The following is an 11,533-nucleotide window of genomic DNA, read 5'->3' on the forward strand; positions in this document are numbered from 1 at the left end:
CCCCCCGCAGGAGCCTCCTGCTGTGAGTAGAGCGCCCACAGAGACACAAATACACACATCGTGATCAAGCATAGGTAACTATAATGTAATTCATTAAGTCTTCGGATTGTTTTTAATCTTGAGTAATTTAATCTACAAAGGATTACATCTCATTCTTTTTAAATTGTGTACATATTTGAGTGCAGCAAATAAGGTTGAACATCTGTCCTTATCTTCATTAATCAACTGCATTTCCTTATTTAGACACACCCTCTGGCAATTTTTCTATAAAATGTTTATTGGTCTTTTTTTTGTGAGCACTTTATGTAGTAAATATATTATGCCATTACTAGCTGTATTTGCCACAATATTCTTTGAAGTGCAAAGAGTACATTTTAATTTGGGTTAGTTTTTGACCTGAAAATTTAATAAATTTTTTTAAACTACTGATTTTTTTTATAAGCATTACCCAAATCTAAGCTAAGAGGGAGAAAGTTCTCCCTCTTCAAAGATTTAACAATTCACTTTTGATTTCTTCTAGATTTTTAAAAACTTACTTCATCAATAAATCTGGAATTAATTTGGGGAGAGCTGAGATAATTATCTAAATTGATTTTTTTCCCCAAGGAGCTAACTGATTGTTCTTATGCCATTTATTGACTATCCTTCTCTTCTGCCCTAATCTGCAATGCCTCCTCCAGCATATATTAAATTCTTTCATCTAATAGGGTCTATATCAAAGTTATCGATTCTATGTCATCTCTCTGTTTGCCTCTTCCTAGATCAGTACCACACTGACTGAAGAACGCTGATAAGCAGAGTCAAGGGATAGAGGATGTCAAGGAGGCTGATAGAGAAGAGAGAGAGGGATTTTCAGGACAGGCAGTGTGGTCTAAATATAAATAGGGCAAAGGGGAAATTCAAGGTCTCATTCAAGGATAAAAAGTAGCTATCTCAATTTGTCTGGAGAATGGGAGAAATAAGTAAGGGACTGAGGAAAAGAAGAATGGGAAGGTAGCAGGAGATGCGGAGTATGATGGGCTGGAGCCCCAAGTAATACGAACTTACCCTGTCAGTGCTAGAAGGGATTTACAGCTGTGTAATATATATTATTGCTGTCCTCAGGGGCTAGGGCAGTATGCAGAAACAGTGACGATAAAATATCAATTGTAAAAATGGTTGACTGTGCCACAAGAGCATCATCAGCAAAGTACTCCAGCGCCAATAGAAATGAGTGTCTCCTCTTTCATCCTACTTAGATGTGACTTCACCTCTGCTGACCCCCTGGAGTCTGGAAATAAGACAAATGTCTATCAAATGGTACATGGATAAACAAATTGTGGAGTACTAGTCTATGGCCATGCCACCCTGAACAAGTCCGATCTTGTCTGATCTCGGAAGCTAAGCAGGGTCGGGCCTGGTTAGTACTTGGATGGGAGGCCACCTAGGAGGACCAGGTGCTGTAGTCATAAAAAACAAGGGATTGTAAACTGACAAGGTCCTTGCAATCTGTGAGATCAATCAAGGGTTGCCTCACCTAAAAAAGTAAATAATAAAAAAATAAAAATTAAAAATTGTGGAGTACTAGTCAGAAATAAATAGGAATCATCTATTGATAAATGTTACAACATGCATGAATCTCAAAATAATTATGCTAAGTAAAAAAAACAAGACCAAAGAAGAGAACATATGATTTCATTTCTATAAAATTCTAGAAAATGCTTACTAATCTCTGGTGACAGCAAGTAGATCAGCAGTTGTCTAATCGGGAGGTGAGTGGGAGTGGGGTGGGGACAGGGAAGGCAGGGGGCAGGAGGGATTGAAAAAGGGCCAGAAGAAACATTTGGGGTGATAGGAATGTCCATTCTCTTGATAGTGGTGATTATTCCACTGTTACATACCTAAAAGTTACCAAACTGTACACTTTAAATATATTGTATGTCAATTATATGCAATAAAGTTGTAAAAAAAAGTCATCTTCCTCTTACACTTGCTGATTCTTGTTTAATAGATTTGGGCTGGAACTCAAGTATTGGTATTTTTCCTAAGCTCCCAAGGTAAGCCTGATGCATAATGAAGTTGAGAACCTTTGGATCTAATGATATGTGAGCTGCTTCCTGGTTCTTAGGGAAGATTTGTAATGGGAGGATTCCCCGATGGATACTAGAAAAATATTTTCTTGCTCAAGTGGAGTCCAGCACTTTGGTAAGACCAGGAAGAGTCTACTCCTTGTTTGTTATTCTCGCTTCTCTTTTCACCCTGAGTCTCAGGGATGATGAAGTCTATGTGGTTTGTTCCCATGAAGGTCATCGTATGATCTTCTCCCAATGTGCATGATGCTCGTCTCAGGCCATATCCCCATCTGAACCTGCTCTTGCACCATGGCATGATGGACAGTTAAGGGAATCTCCACGTTTTCCCTCATCTCCCTGACTATGGAAAACCTGCAGACCATTTAGGGTACATGCCTCCTTGCTCAGATGGGTCAGCTCACGGCTCCCTCATCTAACTAGCACATCTTCAACAAAAGGAAGCAGTTCAGCACCCTCTGAAGGCTTCTGGCTGAGCTTTCTGGTCCTTCACCAACCCCACCCCTCCACACAGCTCTTAATGCCAGCACTGCCCCAAGCACTTCTACAGGTGCTGGCTGCCTGCAGGGCCCAGTGAGAAGTGAACCCTCATTCCATGCCCCAGAGTCAACCTCCCATTTTATGGGTGATTCTCTTGGGGCCTCCTAACCTCTGAAGCAACAGACAGGATTGAATGCCTGTGGCAGGGACTGAAACCAAATGCCAATCTCTAACCTCCAAGAACTTGGCTCTCTCCAAGAAGACAAACTCTCCCACCTCTCACTAGACCTCTTCATATAAGAGGGCAGGGCAGATTGACATGCAGGCCCAGTAGCAGTGTCTTCCTAATAAACCTTGAATGATTAGCTAGTGCCATTTCTCACCTGAGAGATGTCCTCTCACACTCCCTGGTTCATTTACGTTCATCAAATCAAGCTCCTGTTCCATTAAATTTCCAGTCTCCTCCTAGTTCGGATTCCTCCATCATCATAACATCTCCCATTCCATGACCCATTGTGGAGGGTGGGAGGAGAGTAAAGAAGGGACATTTTTAGGAGGAGTAGGAGACATGCAGTCACCAACATGACCTTTGCCCCAATCTAGAGATTTTGATTTTAGAAGTCTTAGAAGTTTCCTGTGGCTCTTTGCATTTTGTGGCATCATAGCAGCCTTTAGACACTAAAATGTTTCCAGAAGTATTCGAAATTTTTTAGCATCTTGGCACTTGGTACACATTAAGTTTAAATAAATAGTGAAATTATATAAATATTATTCATCAATAGAAGGTGGAGGTGGAGGGTTGGGGAAGGAGAGGGAGAGAGCTTGGATTCCTACCAGGTGACACTGTTTAATAGATAAGGGAGTACAACAGTTGTTCATGTGGCTAGTCTTAGCAAAATGAAGAAATGCTTGCCAGTTGCCAGAGCAGATTTAACTCCAAACCCTCTTGTCCTTCTGGGAGAGCCCAGTTTAGCACTCCCATGCCAAATGGAACTCAATCTGTTTTCTCAATTGCAGCAACAGAATTCACAAATATTTCAGGATTGTTTATGGATGTGCCCTGAGAGCTGAGAAATGTAGTCAGAGGGAAGATCAACATCCAATGTCAGGGGCTCCCTCCCTGCCACCGCGGGTTCACACTACTTTAGGAGTTAGGCTGTTTTGCCCACGTATTTGCTCAGGCCCTAGGCTGTCTACCCATCTCAATTAATTGCATCACCATCTATGAGGACGCTGAATTCACTCACTCAGCATCCACTCATTTCAACTTCCTTCTCGTGTGTCTCCGTGTAGTAACAAAGACTAGAAACTACATTTCCAAGACTCCCCTGCTGCTAGGATTGCATGTTCTTCGATTTCTTAGATGTGGTTAGTTGAGACTTGAATTCAGAAATGAGTTGAGTGGTGACAGAGACAGGGCATTGGGTATCCTTTATACGGGTGCAGATTGGAGCTAAACTGGTATGATTCCAGAGTTAACAGCTAAAGTTGAATCTTCTCCATTCAGCATACATCTTCCTGGTCATGAAAGAAGCAGTTGTTCAAGGATTATCAGCCAAGTCAAGTTTTTTTGGCTCTTTCAAGACTCTGTGAGCCACTTGATACTTTGTAGTTAATTCATTTCTGCTAAAACTAGCTGAAGTGCATTTTTTTCCCCCCTGTAACCAAGCCTTGAATGACTGATAAATTATTTGTCCACAAGTTTGAGCTAGAAATATAATAAGTTTCCTAAATGCCCTTTCCCCCTCACTGCCCATGGCTAATCGATCCATAAATATTGTCTAAATAAGTTGTGTTAAAGAAAAAATTATTCTGACACTTGTTAAAATGGTAAAAGTTTTTTCGGGACTACTGCAATAGGTGTCAAGACTATCACAATAGAGAAGAGAGATCCAGCTCAAATCCCTCTGAATACAATGAAGATGGCTGGGGAAATAGACCCAATAAGCAGAGTTGTGTGGGGGTTGGGGGTGGTCAGCGGATGGAAAATTACTGAGAGGAAACATCGAGTAGGGGAGAATCAAGCTAAACTGACCTAATAGGATTCTTGCTAAGGGAGGCCAGTGTGATCGAAAATCAAAGGGTAGTGGTGAGATTCTCCATAAACTGACTATCGGGATTCTTGCTAGAACCGGGCCATGTTAATAAGAAGAGGGCTCAAAGAAGCCTGACTAAAATTTGGTCCAGGAGCATATCTTTGTCAGCTGATAGATTAAAATGTGCTCAGCATAGAACAATAGTAGGCTGTGCTAATTTTCTTTTCCTTCCCCATTTTGCTAATCCTTTAGGTCGGACAATGAGGGAGGAGAAAGCTCAACTGAAGATCAGGGTGCCTGGGACAGGGCAATCAAGAATGGAAGTGGTGTGGTCAGAGACACTGGCAGATGCAAGATTTGGCCGCACCATGTAGATCATGTTAAGGAATTTGTATTTTATTCCAGGGACAAAGGGAAACAAGCTGTTGAAATGTTTTGAGTGAGGAAGTGACGTGAGGTAGTTTACATTTTACAAATAAGACTTTGGCAGCTGTGTTTCCACATTGGTAGGATGAGGCTGGTGGTATAAGCGGCCAGTGGGAAGATCTTTTCAGGTAAATACCTAAAGCTCTTCATTCTTTTATAATTTCTGGGAGCACATTAGGAGGGAAATTCTATTAACACCAGCAACAAAAGAATGAAAAGCTCAGGAACATGCCTAATAAGAAATGAGAAAGACCCATGAAAGTAGATTAGGAGACTTTGGTGATAAGCAAAAAACAACTTTATAAATTAAGAGAAAGTATTTCTAAGTGGGAAGACTCAATATCACAAAAATGGCAGTTCTATTTAAAATGGCAAAATTTAGACATAAGAACAATGTGTGTGTGTGTCTTTCAATATATCAAAAGGTAATTCAAAATTATAATGGTTTAAAGAATGTAACGTTGACAACAGAGCAATTGGCCCAGGAAAAGATATATAGACCATCAGAACAGAATAAAGAGCCTCCAAACAAAATTATACATCTTTATGAAAATTTAGATTCTCAGACAAGAAAAAGCTGAAGTTTATCACCACCAAACCAGTGTTACAAAAAATGTTAAAGGGACTTCTTTAAGAAGAAGAAAGAAAATAAATAAAAAATATGAATAAGAAAATATCACAAAGAAAAAAATTTCTCATTGACAAAGGCAAACACATAATAAAAGCAGTGGATTAACCAACACTAAAGCTAGTACAAATGTTAAAAGGCAAAAGTAGAACAATCATGTGTAAGTATAAGAGTAAATTCAGGGATACACAAACACATCCACACAAAAGAAGTTAAAAATAATGACAAAAACATAAACGTGGAGAGGGTGAGAAAAGATGGTAGTGATTTTAGAACGTGTTGGAACTTAAGTGACCATCAACTTAAAATAGACCGCTATAAACATAGCTTGGTATATTTAAAGCACATGGGAACCACAAACCAAAAATCTACAAGAGATATACAAGAAATAAAGAGAAAGGAATCCAAACACAACACTACAGAAAGTCATCAACATACAAGAGAGGAGAGCAAGAGAATAGGAAAGAAACCAAGAACTATAAAAACAATCAAAAAACAATAAAATGGTAGCAACCACATATCTATCCGTAATTACTTTAAATATAAATGGATTAAATGTTCCAATTGAAAGAGGAATGGATAAAGAAGTGGTACATATATACAAAAGAATATCACTCGGGCATAAAAAAGAATGAAATCTTATCATTTGCAACAACATGGATGGACCTGGAGGGTATTATGCTAGCTGAAATAAGTCAGATAGAGAAAGATAAATACCATGTGATTTCACTTCTATGTGGAATCTAAAGAACAAAATAAATGAACAAACCAAATGAAAACATACTCATAGATACAGAGAACAAACTAGTACTTACCAAATGGGAGGGGGTTTGGGAGGCTGGGTGAAAAAGATGAAGGGATTAAGAAGTACAAATTAGTAGTTATGAAATAGCCACAGGGATGTGGAGTACAGCATAGGGAATATAGTCAATAACATTATAATAACCATGTGTATTGCCAGGTGGGTACAAGACAAATTGGAGTGATCATTTTGTAAATTATATAAATGTCTAACCACTACGCTGTACACTTGAAACTAAATAATAATAAATATAAAATATAACATAATATTGAATGTCAACTTTAATTGACAGGTAAAAATTAAAAAAATAAATAACAAAATAAAATGGATCTAAGAAATATAGAATGTCAACTGTAATTGAAAAAGTTTTAAAAATTTTAAAGAAAACTTAGAATAAAGTATAGAAAATATTTCAAAAACCAGTGAAGAAAGAACAGCTTATTCAATGCATGGCATTTTGATAACTGGCTATCCATGTATGGTGAAAGAAAAGTTACAGTTGTTGAACAAACTCAAAAAGAGTCTCGAGGCTTTGGCTAGAAGTAAATGATACAGATTTATTGAAGGGTTTTAGAGTTTGCAAACTGGTCACACAACAGGCAAAAACCCAAAGGTGTTCCAAAGAAGAAAGAACAGTTGAGTTCTTTTAGTAAAAGTATATTCTTGAGAATAATCGGTCCTGCATTCTTAGCCCTAGAATTGGTCTAAGACGGTTATCAGTCAGATGTCAGGCAGTCTGGATGATGAATGTCAGGTGGATGTCAGGTGATCAGGGTACATGAGTCCTTCAGGGGTTAATGAGAGGGTTATCTGGAGATCTGATGTTTGTCCAAATGTATACCCAGGCGTTGACACAGGACCGAAAAGTTTAAAAAGTTTAAGTTCCCAGGCTAGTTAGAATAAAAATAGAGTCTTTCCTCATGTCTCAACCTTCATAATGTTAATAATTTTAGCAGCTTGGTTAAAGTGACTCCATTTTATATGTTCCCTCACTCTACTCTTTCTACAGCCTTACCTCAACTCTGCACAAAAATAAACATTAGCTATATAAAAGCATGCAACTTAAAAACAAAATTATAAAAGCATTAGGAAAAAAAGAAATTTTATTATATTTGAATCCTAATCAAGACAAATCTTGAAGCCATAAAAAGATTGACAGATTAGATCTCAAAAGATGTTAAAGCCACTGTAAGACAAAATACCATGTAAATAAAGATAAAAGAAAATTTATGGCCTAGGAGAAAATATTTGAGATATACAGGACAGATTAATATCTATAATTTAAAAATCATCCATACATATCATTAGAGAAAGAAGCCAACCCAAAGGATATGAAAAGGCTTTTACTAGAAAAAGGTATAAAATGTCATTTTTTTCAGCCTCACAGGTAATCAAGAAAGTACAGCATAAAACAGGCTACCAACTGAAAAAGGTTCATAACACTGCGAAATGGACACTTTTATGTACTGTTACCCTATTTGGGGGGGCAAATTGGGCACCATCTATCAAAATTTTAATTGTACACATTCTTTGTGTCTATAATTTGTTACGCAGCAATAGATAATAAATACTAATTTTGATACCTGAAAGTGGGGTGCTGCCATAACAAACACCTAAAGTGTGGGCATGACTTTGGAATCAGGCAGTAGGCAGAAGCTGGAATGATTCTGAAGATAGGGTTAATGAAAGCAGGAGGTACCTTAAAAAATGTTCATAAAACATAGACTTGAGGAAACTCACTTGAAGAGTGAGGAAATCCTACTGGAAACTAGAGGATGTGAGATCTTTGTTATGTCATGGCACAAATATTAGCAACACGAAGGCCTGCAGAAAGTAGATGTGCCTATCTAACGAATTTGTGGCTTAACTAAGATTCCCACCGAGAGCGTCAGGGTGCCTCGTAGCTTCATCTTCCTGCTTTACGAAGATGTGGAAGAAGGAAGGTAAGCTAAAGGGAGGACTGTTAAACATAAAGAAGACATGACTTGGTGGTTTCAAAACTTTTCAGACTCTCTAGGCAGCCAACGACACTAAAATGGAGACTTGGCTTTCAGGCAGAGACCAAGTCCAGGCACTCTCAGGAAAACGTGGTCTAAACATGAAACCAAGGAGTGATTATAAAATCCTGAAGTGCTCAGAAAGATCTATTGTGCTGTCTCAGAGTCTCTGTCAATGAGGCAAGGTCATCTAAATATTTTAAGTGTGTCCTGACATCTTTTCAATCAAACAAAATGGTTTCTAAGGACATATCCCTCAACAGAAGGGAATACCTTGAAGAGATTGGTAGATGTAGTTTTTGTCTAATGACATGAATCTTAGACACACAGGGAAATCAACCGTTTTTAACAGAATTGTATCAGCAGAAACACTGTCAGTTTGAACTGAAAAGGAAAGGAATAGCACCAAATGAAAAAAGGTCTTTGCACCCTCAAAGTTCTACAAGTAGAAAGCAGGTTGGGAAAACTACTTGGCTATAAACATATACTACTTTTCATGAAAAGGGAAAGATGAATTGGAAGGCAGAACCAAAAGCCCAGAAAGTGGAGCCAAGAGCCATGGAGAATTATTTCCAGGCTTTGTAACCTAATCAAGGAACTTTCAATATTTGCTTAGCTGGATTCTGAAACTGCTGCAAACCCCTTGATGCCCCCCTGTCCCTCTTTTGAACAGAACTGTGTAGTGGTTATCCTATGTCTGTCCCATCACTATATTTTACATACGTGGAGGCACATAACTTGTCTTTTTAGTTCACATGTCTCCAGATTAAGAGAACTTTATTGGAGGATATTAAGGATACATTCAAGGAGACTCACCTATACCTTGAGGTAATTTTAGATGCCAACATTCTGGATTTCAAGCCAATGTTCTAAAGGGATGAAACTTTTGGGGTTCTTGAGAGGAAGAGAATGTATTTTGCATGTGGGAGGAGTATAAATAATTTGTGCTCAGAGTGGACTCCTCCCTTCAATGGAGCCTAATTTTCATCCCCTTGAATGTGGGCTGTACCTAGTAAATCATTTATAATAGAATGTGGTAGAAGTGTCAGTAACAAGATTAAGTCAAATAAAAACATTGTAGCTTCCTCTTTGCGTGTGCTCTATTCTCTCCCTTGCCCCCACCCCAGGTCACTTGGTCTGAGGGAAGCCAGCTGCTGGGTTGTGAATATACACAAGAAGCCCTTTGGAGAGGTACACGTGGCAAGTAACAGAGGCCTTCAGCCAACAATTGGCAAAAAGACTCAGTTTTCTTGCCAACAGCCATGGAAGGTAGCTTAGAATCAGCTCCTCCAGCATCAATCTTTCAGAAGAAATCCTTCAGACGACTTCAACTCCATGAGAGACTCTGAACCAGAATCACCCAGCTAAGGACTCCTGAATTCCCATTCCATAGAAATTGAGATATTTATTATCTTAACATTTATTATTTGCTGTTTTAAGTTCCTAAATTTTGGAGTAATTTGTTACATAGCAATAGGTAACTAACTAATGCACTAGGTGAAGTTATTAAATATACGATAATTTCGACAATATGAATTAGAGATTCAATCTTGGAAACACTATGCTGTTAGTCTTCAATTAACAGTACAAAGTGGCAGTAATGCAGGATGCTGCAAATTAAATGTATGCTAATTATAAGAAGGGAGAAGAATAGTGTGACATTGAGGCTTGTTTTTATATAACTTTATTGTAAGCATGTCTCATGGAATTTCTTTGAAGTCTTTTCTTGCAGCTTTTCACCAACATTTTCCGAATACTAATTGTAGCAAATCTGTGGTTTTGGCCTGCCTAACACCTCTTTCTCTTTCTTGGGAAACAAAACACCTCTTCTCTTTGGGGGAGAGTTGGGATCTCTGTTCATTGTTGGTCATGCAACTTCACTAGCTCCACTATAGGGGTGGGTACGAAATCAGGCTTGTCAATTGGAATGCTTTATCAGAACCAATATAGATGAGTGAGCAACATAAGCTTTCTTGAGGGGTTGTACTCGATCATCAGGGTACCATAATGAAGAAAGAGCTGTCAGAATGAAGCTAGTACAGAAAAACTGAATTGAAAGGTAGAGATCTATAAGGAGATGAGAGGAAAAGGAAGGGAGGAAATGGGAGAGAAGAGGGAATAGAGGGCAGAGGGAGGAACAGAGAGAGACACAGAGAGAACAGAGGGAGACAGAGATAGAAATGAGACCGAGGGAGGGAGGGAGGGAGGGAGGGAGAGAGAGAGACGAGACGGAGGGGGTTGGGGGGAGAGAGAGAGAGAGAGAGAGAGAAATTTTTGAATCCCTGCCACACTGGATCTAATGACATTGCTTCTGCCTGCTTCTAGATCTGCTACTTTATCTCCAAATATTATATAGAGAGGCTGTTCTGAATAATTATTTAAGTTGCTCTCATTAATTCATTATAAAAGGATTTTTTGTTTTTTTCTGGAGTGGGAATGGGAGTGCCCAGGCTGATACATAGGGCTGAGTCACTATAGGACACTACCCAATTTTTAAAATTTTTAGCCATCTTATTCTAACATTGCTTTATTAAATTGCCTTTAAACCGGACTTACCATTATCATTGTCTTAATGAGTTGAATAAAATCTTTAACACATTTCATTTTGTAATAGTCATGTTTATTACTTTTTTTGAAAATTATACTGACAATATTAATCCCCCATTACAAATATGTTCCCTCTTTGTATCATCTGCCTATTAACTGGGTCCACGGTGTCCTTCTGAAGTTTTAATAAGTCCTCTACGCCGTCCTACGCCAAGATCCTCTTTCATGGAATATCTTCTGCATAATTTCAACCTCCTACGTGTTCAACAGTCTGCCCTGGGGAGTTCCGATTGAAGGCTTTATTAATTAAAGCTGAATTGCCGTCATAGCAAAACTTAAGTTTAAGAGCAAATAAAAGAAATCGCCACCTCAGTTATCTGGTGTTTGGGGTGCGGAAAACGGGGTCTTCCGTGGCTGGAGCTCAGCAGTTTCGCTCAGGCCGCGGGAGCAGAGCGAGGACCTGACTCCGACGGAAGTGGCGCGGGTTTGGGCGGGGCGGCGATCCCCGGGCCGGCTGGCCTGCGGGCGGGGGCCCGGCGGGGCGCGCG

The 11,533-nt window shown here is 39.1% G+C and overlaps 1 protein-coding gene and 1 pseudogene across 1 annotated transcript in view; one reads left to right on the forward strand and one right to left on the reverse strand.

Moving 5' to 3' along the window:
* The first annotated feature begins 1,329 nt into the window (after positions 1–1,329).
* On the forward strand, positions 1,330–1,448 carry LOC112480700 (annotated as a pseudogene).
* Positions 1,449–11,014: 9,566 nt separating this feature from the next.
* The window catches only part of GFM2 (G elongation factor mitochondrial 2), a 69,369-nt gene continuing 68,850 nt past the window's right edge, over positions 11,015–11,533 (reverse strand). The window contains exon 22 of the mRNA XM_025047836.1: positions 11,015–11,261. The gene's annotated coding sequence lies outside the window, so the exon portion shown is untranslated. The remainder of the gene's footprint in view (positions 11,262–11,533) is intronic.

Source organism: Pteropus alecto, unplaced genomic scaffold (assembly GCF_000325575.1).
Source record: "Pteropus alecto unplaced genomic scaffold, ASM32557v1 scaffold20, whole genome shotgun sequence".
In the NCBI taxonomy this organism is placed as follows: domain Eukaryota; kingdom Metazoa; phylum Chordata; class Mammalia; order Chiroptera; family Pteropodidae; genus Pteropus; species Pteropus alecto.